This window comes from Solanum dulcamara, chromosome 1 (assembly GCF_947179165.1).
Source record: "Solanum dulcamara chromosome 1, daSolDulc1.2, whole genome shotgun sequence".
NCBI classification, from domain to species: Eukaryota; Viridiplantae; Streptophyta; class Magnoliopsida; order Solanales; family Solanaceae; genus Solanum; species Solanum dulcamara.
In genome coordinates, this window is record NC_077237.1 from 56,317,985 (window position 1) to 56,331,733 (window position 13,749).

The window sequence follows — 13,749 nt, forward strand, 5'->3', positions numbered from 1 at the left end:
TATCACTTTGTTCGTGAGAAGGTGGAAGAAGGCAGTGTGGATATTCAGAAAATTCACACTAATGACAACCTAGCAGATATGTTTACGAAGCCGATCAACAGTAATAAGTTCATATGGTGTCGATCTTCTATTGGCCTAACAGAAACGTAACATTGCAGTAGTTGGGTAGAAAGGATGGTGTGAAGAGTTAATTGATTCTCAATTAAATCTTCAAGTGGGAGAATGCAGAAGGTCAAAAAAAGGGGCTGCCTAATGTCAAAAAGGGAGGTACAGCTACATTATGAAATTGTCAAAAAAGGGGCCAAGAGCCAGCAACTTTGTTTGACAAAGTTGGCTGCAGATTTGGGAAAAGTTGGCTGCAAACTTACACGTTTTCTTTCTCCTATAAATAGGGTCTCTTGCCCTCAATTGAAATCATCCCAGAAAGAGAGAGTAAGAATACAAAGAGAGTTATACACCAAGATAAATATTGTAGTCTTGAGTGTCCTTTTTAGTAGTTGTTCCTCTTACAAGAGAGAAGTGTTAATTATTGTTTTCTCCTTGTATTTGAGAGCTGTGTACTCCATATTTTTATAGTGAGATCCTTCTACCCCGTGGTTTTTCCCTTCTATCATTTAGAGGGGTTTCCAAATAAAATTCTCGTGTCTAATTTATTTTCATTATTTTCATCATATCAAACTTTAGTTGTGGTGCTTCCTACCCCCAACACACGTGCCTATCAATTCTAGATAAGTTGTGAGAAGAAATAGATAACAAGCAGAAAGTAAAGTGCATAAAATTAACAATGACATGTGATATTTTATATTTGTTCAGATTGAATGTAAATTACAGTTCAGTCTTATTGGATTATGATACACTTGAAATTATATCTAACAAGTGATGTTACACGCTCATATGTAAATATAACAACCCAACAAGGTTGGGATCGAATCTCATAAAAAATAGATGAGAAAACATACGAATTAAATGATTATTTGACTCGTCATGTCACATCTACGCCCGAGGCTTGGGTCGTGGCAGAGGTTCACTATCTCATTTTGAAACTATTTTTATATTCTCAGAACTAGCTTGTGCGCATGAATTAAACGTCTCCTACGTGGATAAATAAACGAATCGACATGTGACATGTAGATTTTTAGTTTTTTTTAAAAGCTCACTTTAAACTTCTTTTTTTTCTCTAGAATATCCCACCCCACCTCCCCATTTTCTTCTTCTTCTTCGTGCCTTATTTTTCTTTCTCTTTCTTTGTGGTTTTCTTTTTCAAATTCACCAAAATCTATGTGATTTTCTTGTGCCAAATAAAATTTTTATTTCTTGTGTTACATTCCTTGATTCCTCCTTTCTTAAAAATTGATTTTACATTTTTTGGTGAAAAGTAACAATATTATTTAACTTGCTTCCTCTTTTCTTGAAAAATAATTTTACATTTTGGGTGAAAGTAGCAGTATTATTAGGGCGCTTTTACATTTAGAAAAATAACAGTATTAATTAGCTAGTGCTGTGAAGAATACTATGGTGAGGATGTTATTTGAAAAAAGGGCGCAGATATATTGAGGAAGAAGGAATAAATAAGGCTGACAAAGCAATTCAGTGTTTTTTTGAATTGTTAGGGCGCTTTTTCTAAAAATCATTTCTATTTGTGTGAATTATTTTCTTAAAAGATGTTATTTTACTTAATTTTATCAGTTCTAGTAGTAGACACCATTTTGTAGCAGAACTTAAAATTTATTTTTTGATTTGATTTTTTTTAAAAAATACTACACATTCTTAGAGAATGTTGGTGGTCTTATTTTTTATGAGCTCTGTTATTGAAGAAATTAGATTCTAATGTAACTCAACAAAATTTTGTAGGATTTTTTCAAAAAATTGTGTGGTCATGGAGGGTGGTGGAAGGTGAAGAAGTTGCAGGGAAAAAAGAGTGAGGAAGAAGAAGAAAGAGAAAAAAATTCCAAAAAAAAAATTATTCACTCATCAAAAAATCGTGTAAATACACATGCTATATTGAGTCAGTGAAAAATATTAAAATGATACAACAACACATAAAGTATTTAAAATGAACAAAATTAAATTAATATGTCTAAATAAAAATTACTTTAGATGGTCAAAAATGAATTCAGCCAAAAATATAAATATAAATATATAATATAATAAGTTAGTCTGTAGGTCTATATCATATTATTTACTAGTATTTAATATATTACCAGGTTTTGTTTTGTCTCTTTAGACTTTAGGTTTAGTTTTCTGTTCACTGTTCACTCTTCACTCTTCAGCGACAATTGCAAGCAAGGACGACGGCGGCTCCCGTTTGCAGTTGTTACGACGACGGTCGACGGCAAGGATTAGGCGGCAACGATCGACGGCAAGGGTTGTTCATTGTGAGTTTAATTTCTCTTCTTCTCCCTTTTTTGATTTCTCCTCTTCTCAGTTCTCTGTACCCTCTCCTTTAAGAAACCTCTTTAATTTCTCCATAGTTAAACTAGTTTGCTTGAAACTATTACATGATTTGTTGCCTTAATTATTGTCTAATTCATTTTTTTGCAGAGATATACATATGGCTGTGTAAACAACAAATTTTCGAGCCGAGAAAAATAAATAATCAAGACTGGAAAGTTGGAGTAACAAAGTGTAATATTTGATTTCAAAATGTAGTGCGTGTTGCAATTTCTATGATAATCTTTTGATTCTTCAAATAATATGGAACATGTTGAACTTGAATTTGATTTAAAATCAACGACTTGAATAACTTGATCTTGAATTTTCGTCTTCAAATTTGGATTTGAATTATTCGTCACGAAACTTATATGGTTATGACAAATAGTAAATATGAACAAGTAACTTGATCTTGATCTTCTTGGTATTTTTCTTCGTTCTTGAACTTGAACTTGAATTTAATTACTTGAACTTTGTAGTTTTGTAGATAATTTGCGGTCTTTGATCCACGAGCTTTCTTTTTGCTTCTTGTTCTTGAAAACCCTTCCTCTGATAATAATGAGGACCCTATTTATAGTTGTAGGGAGTGGTATGAGGGTGCGATTTGATTGGTTGGTTTGAACTGACCAATCAGATTTCTTTGGTGAAGAGCTTTAATTTAATTGGTCAAAACATGTCACACATACATGAACATGTCACATATACATGTGGCATTATTCTAGTGACTCATTTAATTTGACTTAGTTTGCCACATAACTTTGCCATATGACATGATTTTAGTGGCTTATTTAATTTGACTTGGATTGCCACCTAACTTTGGCACATGGTATAATTCTAGTGGATTATTTAATTTGAATTGGATCGCCACATAACTTTGGCACATGGCATAATTCTAGTGGCTTATTTAATATGACTTGGATTGCCACATAACTTTGACACGTGACATGAAAATGGGCCTCTAGGATGAGATTATATCGGGCTTAACAAAGTAGGGTCATCTTTATAGCCCAAATCAATGGATTTGGATTTTTAATTAAATCCATATTTATTGGACTTAAATAATTGACTCAATTTTATTAATCCAAAATATTTATTTGGATTAATATATCTTGAATTTAATATAAATTGAATCATTCTATAAATTTATATTTAATAAATTTTAAATGATTACAGGCTGAAAATACTTCAACTAATGAGGTGGTGGTCCTGGGCGATGAAAGTATTAATTCAAATTCTATGCGTCAAAAACAATCTGTTCAGTCAAAGATAAAGAAAGAAAAAAAAAGGTCTCGAGTATGGGATCATTTTGGATCATTTGTTAATGAAGAAGGGAATAAGAAATCGAAGTATAAGTATTGTGGTTCAAATTATTTTGCTGATTCAGGTAAAAATGGTACGACGTCAATGTTTACCCATATGTTAACTTGTTCAAAGATGCCTCGAAGTGCTGATAAAAGCCAAACTCAAATAGGCTTTCAATCAGTTCAAGGGGGTGATATGGATGATGTGGTAGTTGTTTCCTGAAAATTTGAGCAAGAACAACGTAGGAGTGCTTTATGTCGCATGGTGATTGTGGATGAACTCCCTTTCAAGTTTGTCGAGAAGGAAGGTTTTAGAAACTTTATGAAAATAGCACAACCTCATTTTAAGATTCCTTCTCGTACCACTGTGACATGTGACTGTTTTAAACTTTTTGATGAAGAGAAACAGAAGTTGAGGAGATCTATCGGAGAAGCACAACAAAGAGTTAGTCTTACCACTGATACTTGGACCTCTTTGCAGCGAATTAACTATATGTGTATCACTGCACATTGGATCGATAAAGAATGGATGATGCATAAGAGGATAATTAACTTCTGTCCTATTTCTAGCCGTAGAGGTGAAGACATGGCTAACGAGATAATTAAGTGTTTAGGTGATTGGGGCTTAGATAAAAATTTTACCATCACAGTCAATAATGCTAGTTCGAATGATGTGTCTGTGAAAGAGTTGTCTAAGATATTCACTAAACGGGGGACCAATTTCATGAATGAAGAACACCTTAATGTTAGGTGTATGGCGCATATTCTAAATCTTGTTGTTCAAGATGGTTTAAAGGTGTCAGCTGTTTCTATTGAACGGGTTAGAAGAGTAGTTAAATTCATTAGGCTGTCTCCTGCGAGGTGTAAGAGGTTCCAAGAGTGTTGTGAAGATATTGTTGCAAAAAATCTTTATGTTTGGATGTTTCTACGGGGTGAAACTCCACATACTTGATGTTGAATAGGGCTATTGAGTTTGAAAATGTGGTTTCCAGTTATGTTGATCGTGATATTGGTTTGTCACATTATCTTCAATTTGTTGAGGATGAAGATGGAACTGCTGTCGGTGCACTTTTGAGTGATGACTGGAACAATGTAAAGAAAGTTTCTAATTTCCTTCAAATCTTCTATGATCTTACCAGAGAAGTATATACCTGGATCACAGTACGTCACATCAAATTTACACTTTCTTAAAATTTGTGAGGTTTCTTTTTATTTGAAACAATTGATATCGAGTGAAGATGACGATGATCTTTTGAGTAAAATTGCTTCAAATATGAGAAAATTTTGATAAGTATTGGGGTACTCCAAAAAAAAAATGAATAAGATGATTTTTGTTTCTTGTGTTCTGGATCCTCCACACAAGTTTGTTTCGGTTGGCTTTGCATTTGAAATGATGTTTGGAAAAGAAGGACTAGTTCTAGAGAAGGAAGTTAGAGACTACATGAATTTAATGTTTGGTGAGTATGTAAAGTGTCTTTCAAAAGATAAAGATAGTATCACTCTTCATCTTTATCTAGTTTTTCATTTGGAAACTTTAGTTCACTGCCTTCAAGTTCAGGTAGTATTGTCCAATCAATAGGATCTTTGGGGTCGTTCATGGATGATCTAATGAAACATAAAGCTGGAAATATAACAATTGTTAAAACTGAATTGCAAAAATATCTTGGTGAAGAAAATGAAGTTGAAACCAAGAACTTTAACATCCTGTCTTGGTGGAAAATAAACTCACCTAGATTTCCTATTCTTGCTGAGATGGCTCGGAATGTGTTAGCTATTCTTATTTCTAGTGTGGCATCCGAGTGTGCGTTTAGTACCGGTGGACGCATCTTAGATTCATTTAGGAGTTCATTAACTCCTAAATTGGTGCAAACTCTAGTGTGTCTTCAAGATTGGATTCGAAGTGAATCACGACCTGTTAGTGTTGAGGAAGATATAGATGCCCTTGAACAGCTTGAACAAGGTAAGAATATTCTTATTGTATTAATTTTTTATTGGTACTATATATAGTCATTAATAATTTTCTAAAAGTTTAACATAAATTCTTTATAGATTTGGCTAGCACTAGCATTCTTGATGATTAATGTGGAGTTGAAAGTTGAAACTCTTTTTTGCACTTGAATCTGGACATTTGGTAAGTTATTCTTAATTCTAGATACAAGTTGTTTAAAGTTATGCATCTGCTTGATTTAAGTCATGATGATCTGTACATTTGGTACTTTTATTTTGATGTTGATTCAAATCGTAGATGGTATCAGTTTGTGTTTTGGTTGCCCATGTCCGTGTTATGGCTTGTGCTACAATTAGTCATTGTTCGTATTTCATAATTTGGAGGCATTTTATTTTCCCCAAAAAATCGCATTTTACTTAATAACTGCTCTAAATTCTAATTGATATTGTTAGAAGAACGACTACATGATTACTAGGTAACATAAATAATGGAAGATTGGACAATATATATTAGGTATTAATTGTAGGATATGAATATATTGTTAGATCAGTAGGCGTTAACTCTTCTAGAAGGACGTCCGCGGCTCATCTTTAGCTCATCACAAGTTCCTCTGTTTTTGGAACTAACATTCAAAATCTCTTGGTTGGTTCATCATTGAGAAAGCCTTGCAACCAATTTAAGGATCCACATATACCTTACTGCTTGGTTTGCAATTTCAATATATAGTAGGAAATATGGACAACTGATTGAGAAGTTAGATGAGAGGGTCTCATTTCTCTATATAAGTAAAATAATTTATGTTCAAGAATATATCCCAACTTCTATTTTTATTCTTCAACAATATGGCTAACTGTTTTGCCTTGTGCTTCTGGTTCCTTGCTACTATTTTTTTTTTACCATTTTCCATGTCTAACTCAGAAACTTATATCATCCTTATGGATTTGTCAGCCATGCCAAAAGCTTTTTCTAGCCATCATAGTTGGTACTTCTCCACTCTTGCTTGTATATCAGATGGCTCAAAACTTGGTTCTGTTAGTAACATAAATGGATTGTTATAATTATTTGTTATGAAATAACTTGGAACTTTTTCTTTCAGGTTTTGTGATTGTCTTGATTAGGAACTTGGTGAGGATTTTGCTGATTATCTGATGGGTATATGATAAACTGCCGAATTAATTTTTATGGAAATGCGACATTCAGATTGAAGTTGGATCAAAACTGGGCTTATTGATTTTAATTTTAGTTTGTAATTGACTAATTGTAGCTTTTGCACTATGGTAATTTCAATTTGTAAATGTATGCAGACTGCAATTTGATTAACATTAGGACTCGTATATTTATTTGAAAAGTATTTTTCTTATCGGTTAATTGATAATCGAACTGTTAAAGATCAAAAATCAATAACAAAGATCTCATTGATTTAATTATCGATTTAGCATATTTAGAAATTGAAAATTAATAAGTTAAATCGATAATACTTAAAATCGAATGATCGATAAACACCCCTGGCCATAATTATTTTTAAATCAAAATGGCTTATATGAATCACGTAAGCTGTTCAAGGAGTATTTTTACCTTTTTCATTGTATATTATAACACAAATTTTCATAATTTTGACGAAAGAACACGTGTCAAGCTCAACCTCCAAATTTAAATACTCAATTTCTTTAGAAAAACAGTCATTTAATCCACCCCGACTCATTATTTTTCATCTTCTTTTCTTTTGTTGTCTGGAAAAAAAAATGGGTCAGGGCGGATTAAATTGGTGGATTTCTGAAGAAATAAAATATTTAAAATTGAGGAGGTAATAAGTTCAAGCCTTGAAAACAAACGCTGATAGAAATACAAGGTAAGCATGTGTAGAATAGGTCCTCGTGGTTGGACCCTACGCATAGCAGGTGCTTTAATGCATTGAGTTGCCTTTTTATTTATGCGAGTCATTTGATTTTAAGCTTGACATGAGTCCGTCAGTCAAAATTAAGGCAAAATTTATGTCATCATATAATTAAAAGGAGTCAGCCGTCCTACATTGGTAGGAGTCAGGTCTGCGTACACTCTATCCTCCCCAGACCCCACGATATGGGATTTCACTGGGTTGTTGTTGTTGTATATAATTAAAAGGGGCATATTTGGACGAATGATATAACGAAAGATGTATATTTGACATTTATAATTAAATTTTTGTTTTAGAAGATATTATGAAAAGAGTAGAAGAAGTGTTTGGACCAGATGATATACACGGGAGCCAGGCCATAGGGCATCTCCAATTCATAATATTAAATTTTACATTAAAATAGTATCGCACTAACTCCAATCACTTACACTAAATTTTACATTAAAAAAATATATTCTTTATATTCTTCTCTCTCTTTAATATATTATATTCTTTCGTTTATATTTTCTTACTTTATAAAACAAATGATTTCTTCTGTTTTCGCACATTTATTATATTTGCATTTTTTTTTATTTTTGTGAAGATTATAATTGTATTTTTATCCAATTATAATTTGTAGTAAATTAACTTAAATTTTATATAAAAATCATACATACTCCAACTTTAAGATAATACTACATAAAAAATAATTAAGTATAATAGAGACTTAATTAAAAATATATAATTTATAAAATGTTAAATTAAAATTTTTTATATAATGAAAATAATTATAAAATATTGAAAAAGTGATTTAGCGTGGATGAATAGTATTGGTGTGACATTATTTACACATTAAAATAGTATTGGGTTGGAGCTTCGAAACACCCAAAATTATATTAAAATAAAATTTGACGTAGCCCTAAAATAGGATTTGACGTAAAATTCGGTGTTGAGTTGGAGATGTATAATACAGCCGGAAAAGGAGCAAATCAAAGTAGGGGTGGACGTTCGATTCTTCGGTTCAATTTTGTTAAAGTTCGATTCGGTTCTTTGGTGTTTGATTTTGAAAAAGTGTGCACCGTATTTCAAACCAAACTAGATCGGTTCAGTTCGATTTTTTCAACTTCGATTTAGTTTATTTCAGTGTTTTAAAAATAATTTTTCGATACAAAAATTCTTGTGTTGATTTATTATTCTGCAATTTTCTTCTTGCATAATTCCTAAAAGAACCAACAGGAAAAAAAAGAATAACAAGAAAACGATAAGCAAGAAATCAACAGAGAAAAAAGAAATAAAAAATTACCACCTTCACTGCAAAAAGAAATCAACACCTTAGGCCTTAGTTTTATCAGACTAGTTATTAGTGATCGAAGAATCACTGTGTGTTATTAAGTTTAGTACCAAGAAATCAATAAGGAAAAAATAGAATTACGAAGTAGAAACACAAAAACGTTAAGTTAAACCCATAAATTATAATAATGAAAGCTTGTGCGACGGAGCCTAACGTAGACCTGCAGTAGGCCTGCTGCCTGCAGCCAGCATAGCAATCATAAGTTTACCACTTACCATGCACTCGCAGCCATCAACTCAACAGTCAACACAAACACTAAAAAATTAAAACACAAATATCTTAAACTTCACAACTCACAATTCATAAACACAAGTCATCTAATTCAAAACACCACCAAATGTCTCCAAATATTTTCAAAACACCACCAAATGTGAGTCACCAAATTTAAAACACCACAAAATAGTAAACACAATCACAACACCCTTTTTCATGTCTTGAACCACCACAAAATGTTTTCAAATAAATGAACGAGCTTTAGAAAACATGGTTGAACACTTGAACTTGAATCTAATAAAAAAGATTAAATCAAAAAGTAAAAACTTGACGTTAGAATATAACTTTCAAGATACAAAAAAATATCTCAATTCAAATAAATAAAGTATCGAAACTTACCATTAGGCATTAGAACTCTAGTAGCAAAATAATAAATTGCTTTCATATATCAACAATGCAAGGATCCCTTCCATTATTTGTCAATTCTAAAGATCATTTAAACAAATGTCAAGCAACATAAATAAGTAGATTATTAAAACATACAAAAAATATGAAACGTTACCAAGTTCAAATTTCTCAAGATACTCCAAACTTTCTTCCATACAAATAGAATGTCTCTTTTCTAAGCCAATCTTGAGCACAAATAAGAAATTGCACACATTTAGGAGTCAAAGAACTTCTAAATCAATTAAGAATACAGTCACATTTCGATGCCACACTCGGAATGGAAATAGCCAACACATCACGAGCTAACTCTGAAAGAATAGAAAAGTTGGAGCATTAACTTTCCACAAACTTAAGACATCAAAATCATCATGTTCAGGCTCTTGATCTTCTTGAAGGTATCTCTCCAACTCTGACTTGGCACCCCCACTTCCACAATCTCCCTTTTGTTTCTTCAAGTGAAGCTTAGTTCTCAAAAGAAAAATTCTCACAATTTGAAAATCAGAACTAGATGTGTTAGATGAAGTAGATCTATCATGATTGATGTTGAGATTCTTTTGAATATTTTCTTAAATACTCTCCAAATAAAGCTTTTATATAATGATTCACTCCTTTATCTACTTTCTTTCCTATTTTCTCCCTAAATAGTTCTTCAAGTCCAAAGCTAACATACACAAATTTGTTGTGAGGATCCAACACAGAAGCAATATTGTAACATCCCCTAAAAACGTTGTATACGATGTTTCAATTCTCGCCTAAAAATGATACAATCTCTGTATTTTGAGAATAACTTTTCATAGGATTGTCCAAATTGTATGATTCAAATTTCTAAGTAACCACAAGATCATTATATACAACTTTTGTGAAGACCATATTTTAAGTTTCGGCGGTTAAGTAGATCAAATAAATTAATTATTATAAGACAGGATGTTGTGACGGAATAGAGTGTTTATAGAAGAAAAATCATATCTCACTGTAGGATTATCCAAATTAGTTGATTCTTGAACTATATGAAACTAGACTTCCATATATACAATTCTTATGAAGACACCAAATCTTAATAAGGAATTTATCTTATTCAAATACAGCTCCGAAAAAAAGTATTCTGTTAAAAAGAACTCATCTCACTTACCATGGAAAGATCTAGATACATTTGACATCACTCATGACATCAATTGTCCTCCATTTAACATCACCCATGACATCACAATTTTTCATTAAATTTTTAGATTTTTTTTTATAAATATTTTATTTATTGTTAGGTCCCTCCTCCACACATATAAATACCTACCTTATTTACTCATTTTATTCATCAAGCTTTTTCAAGCAACTCTTCTCTCTATACACTTCTTTACTCATTCTAATATAGTTTAGTTCTTAATAGTGAAGAAATACTATTTCGGTGATTCATATACTGCGGGTAGTACACAAAACGTTCTGGAGGGGAGAAAAGCTAGGACTCAAGAGTGTTGATTAAGTCTTTCGGTTCCGTCTAAAGCTTCGGATTCCAGGTATGTAAGGCTTCAATGAGAGTATTCCTTCCACTCTCATATCTAAATTATTTTGATTCTATGATAAATTATGTTTATTTTCTTTAAGCTTTACTCTAAGTTATGTGGGTGTTTATCCATGGGTTCTTCCACCCATATAGTCCAAAAACACTTTCAATTAAGTCTCTTGATTTCAAGTAATAATAGTATAAATCATGGTTAAACTAATGATTATTGGTCTATTTTGATGCAACATAATTTCATATGTATGAATTGATGGTTTGCAAGTAATTCCTCCATTTATCTATTTAAAGATTCTTGAAATTAATGGTGGGTTGTTTAAAACATGATTTTTAATTAATGGATTTCAAAGTATTTATGTATATTTATTTACATACATATTTGCAAGTTGAAGTGATTTGAACCCACCTAGCTTTACTATATTTTAATAAAGTTTGACTTGAAAGTTTTGATTCCAAATGAATGTTTATGAAAGCAATATCTATGATCAAAAGGGAGTCTTATGAAATGAAAGAATGATGAAATGATATGAATGATGGATTCTTTATGCAATAAGGATAATTCTTGTATATTTGAATTATCAAATATTTTAATGAGTTATTCTACCGAATATGATGTTTGAATTCTCAAGTTATATGCTATGAATATTTTGAAGTATTAAACTATTCCGTGGGATTGACTTAGCACCGAATGGGGCATTGAGGTGGGATTCGGTAAGAGAATCCTAGTAGCAACCCCTTGTCTCATTAACTATGTGCCAACATAGGAGCCCTTGTAGGCTTAGGCTAATGGATCCACGAAAGCCCTTAAAGTTAAAGTTAAAGAAATGAAAGAAGTTGACGGAGTTCTACCTGGCAAGTAGTCTCCCTGGCCAACGTAGGGGGTTATGTTGGATTCCATGTAATAGCTCGCATGGTCTTAAATGTCGGTTTTGGTCATTTTTCCATAAAATGAATGTTTTAAAGGATATTTATATGATTTCTTATGCATGCATTACATTATATTCCATATTCCATAAATGTTTTAAAGTTTCCTCAATGTTCATGCATCCTTACATACTTAGTACATTCAAAGTACTAACGCATACTCTTTTTCCTACATGTAGGGACCGGTGCTCCTCCTCGTTCTCCTCCACGTGGCTAGTTGAGATTTCATTGAAGACTACTTTTGGTGAGTTCCATGTTCCGGAAACAATACTTCTTTATCTTTCTAGCTTATGATATGTTGAGATATTTTGCTATGGATTTCTTCTATTATGATTGAGGGCGAGCTAGAGACTTGTCTTAGCCCCGTTAAATCTAATAGTTAGAGGTATTGTTGGACATATGTAAGTTGAAGATTTACTATTATGATTTTTGCTTATTTATTTATCATCATTACCTATGGAAGGCTAAAAGAATGCTAAGAGGCTTGTTTGAGGTACTTTCGGGTTCTCATTCGCCATGTCACGTCTAAGCCCTAGGCTTGGATCGTGAAAAATATAAATCATTTGGTTAATCTTATCAGGAGTACTCCAATATCTCTAGAACTTTTTCATTATCCATTCAGCCATAATTTTCAGATTAAGATCTTCACTTGTCAAACACATTTTCAAATATACATCAAGCTCACATATATTCTCAAATGAATATTAGATGTAACATAATGTGAACATGAAACCTTTATGTTAAGCTCAAATTTTTTTTCAAGAAACTTTATCACATTTCTCACATTTGCCCAATCATTACATGCAAGCATACCTACAATACTTTCATCTTCACAAACATGAGTAGATAGATAAGTTTTAAAATTATCATCAAAAAGATCAAATCTCCTTCTCAAAATGTTGTGCCATTTCTAACATCAAGTAGTGAAATTTCACCTAGTAGGCATATTTAGCGATAATGTTTTATCGCAATATTCTATCTTTGGGACTTCACAATATTTTACAAAGTTTCTTATTCTTACCTGAGATGATCTAACATACCTTATAATTTGCCTAACCCATTTGATAGAAATATCAATTTTCTTTAAGCCTTCTTACACAATTAGGTTAAGTATGTGAGCCATACATCTCACATGAAGATACTTATCACTCATTATATTAGTTACTCACTTATCTATCTGCTTAGATAATTCTGTAATCGTAACACTATTTGAAGAAGCATTGTCTATAGTAACACAAAACACATTGTCCAAGTTCCATTCAAGCAAGCATTTAATAGCCTCTGTCATTTGCTCATCCTTATGACTAGAGATAGGGCAAAATTTAGTATTCTCTTATGCAACACTCAATTTCTATCTATAAAGTGAGCAGTCAAACACATATAATGAGTTTTTTGCATTGATGTTCATGTGTCGGTGGTGAGGCAAATCTTTGATTGTACTTCTTTAAAAGACTTTTTTAGATTCTTAGTTCACAGTAAAGTTCATAACAATCTCTTGTTATTGTTCTATGAAAAGGAATTTGAAATAGAGGTTGGGCTTGATTTATAAACTTTTTAAAACCTTCTTTTTCTACGAAGCTAAAAGGTAGTTCATTCACAATTATCATCTCAACTAAAGCCCGCCTAACTACCACTTTTTAAAATTTTCAAAGTGGTGCATCTGTAGATGGAAAATTTATTTTGTGTTGAGAAACACTTTCAATGATAGGCTTATAAATGTGGCACCTTGCTAAATGTTGGTTCAATCCAGTT

General features: G+C 32.0%; 1 long non-coding RNA gene across 1 annotated transcript; it reads left to right on the top strand.

The window, feature by feature from the left end:
- Positions 1 to 2,187: 2,187 nt before the first annotated feature.
- On the top strand, positions 2,188 to 7,019 carry LOC129886777 (uncharacterized). Its single transcript, XR_008766262.1, has 5 exons — positions 2,188 to 2,375; positions 2,542 to 2,625; positions 3,604 to 5,691; positions 5,781 to 5,862; positions 6,776 to 7,019. It is a non-coding gene; the product is annotated as an uncharacterized LOC129886777 (long non-coding RNA).
- Positions 7,020 to 13,749: the final 6,730 nt, after the last annotated feature.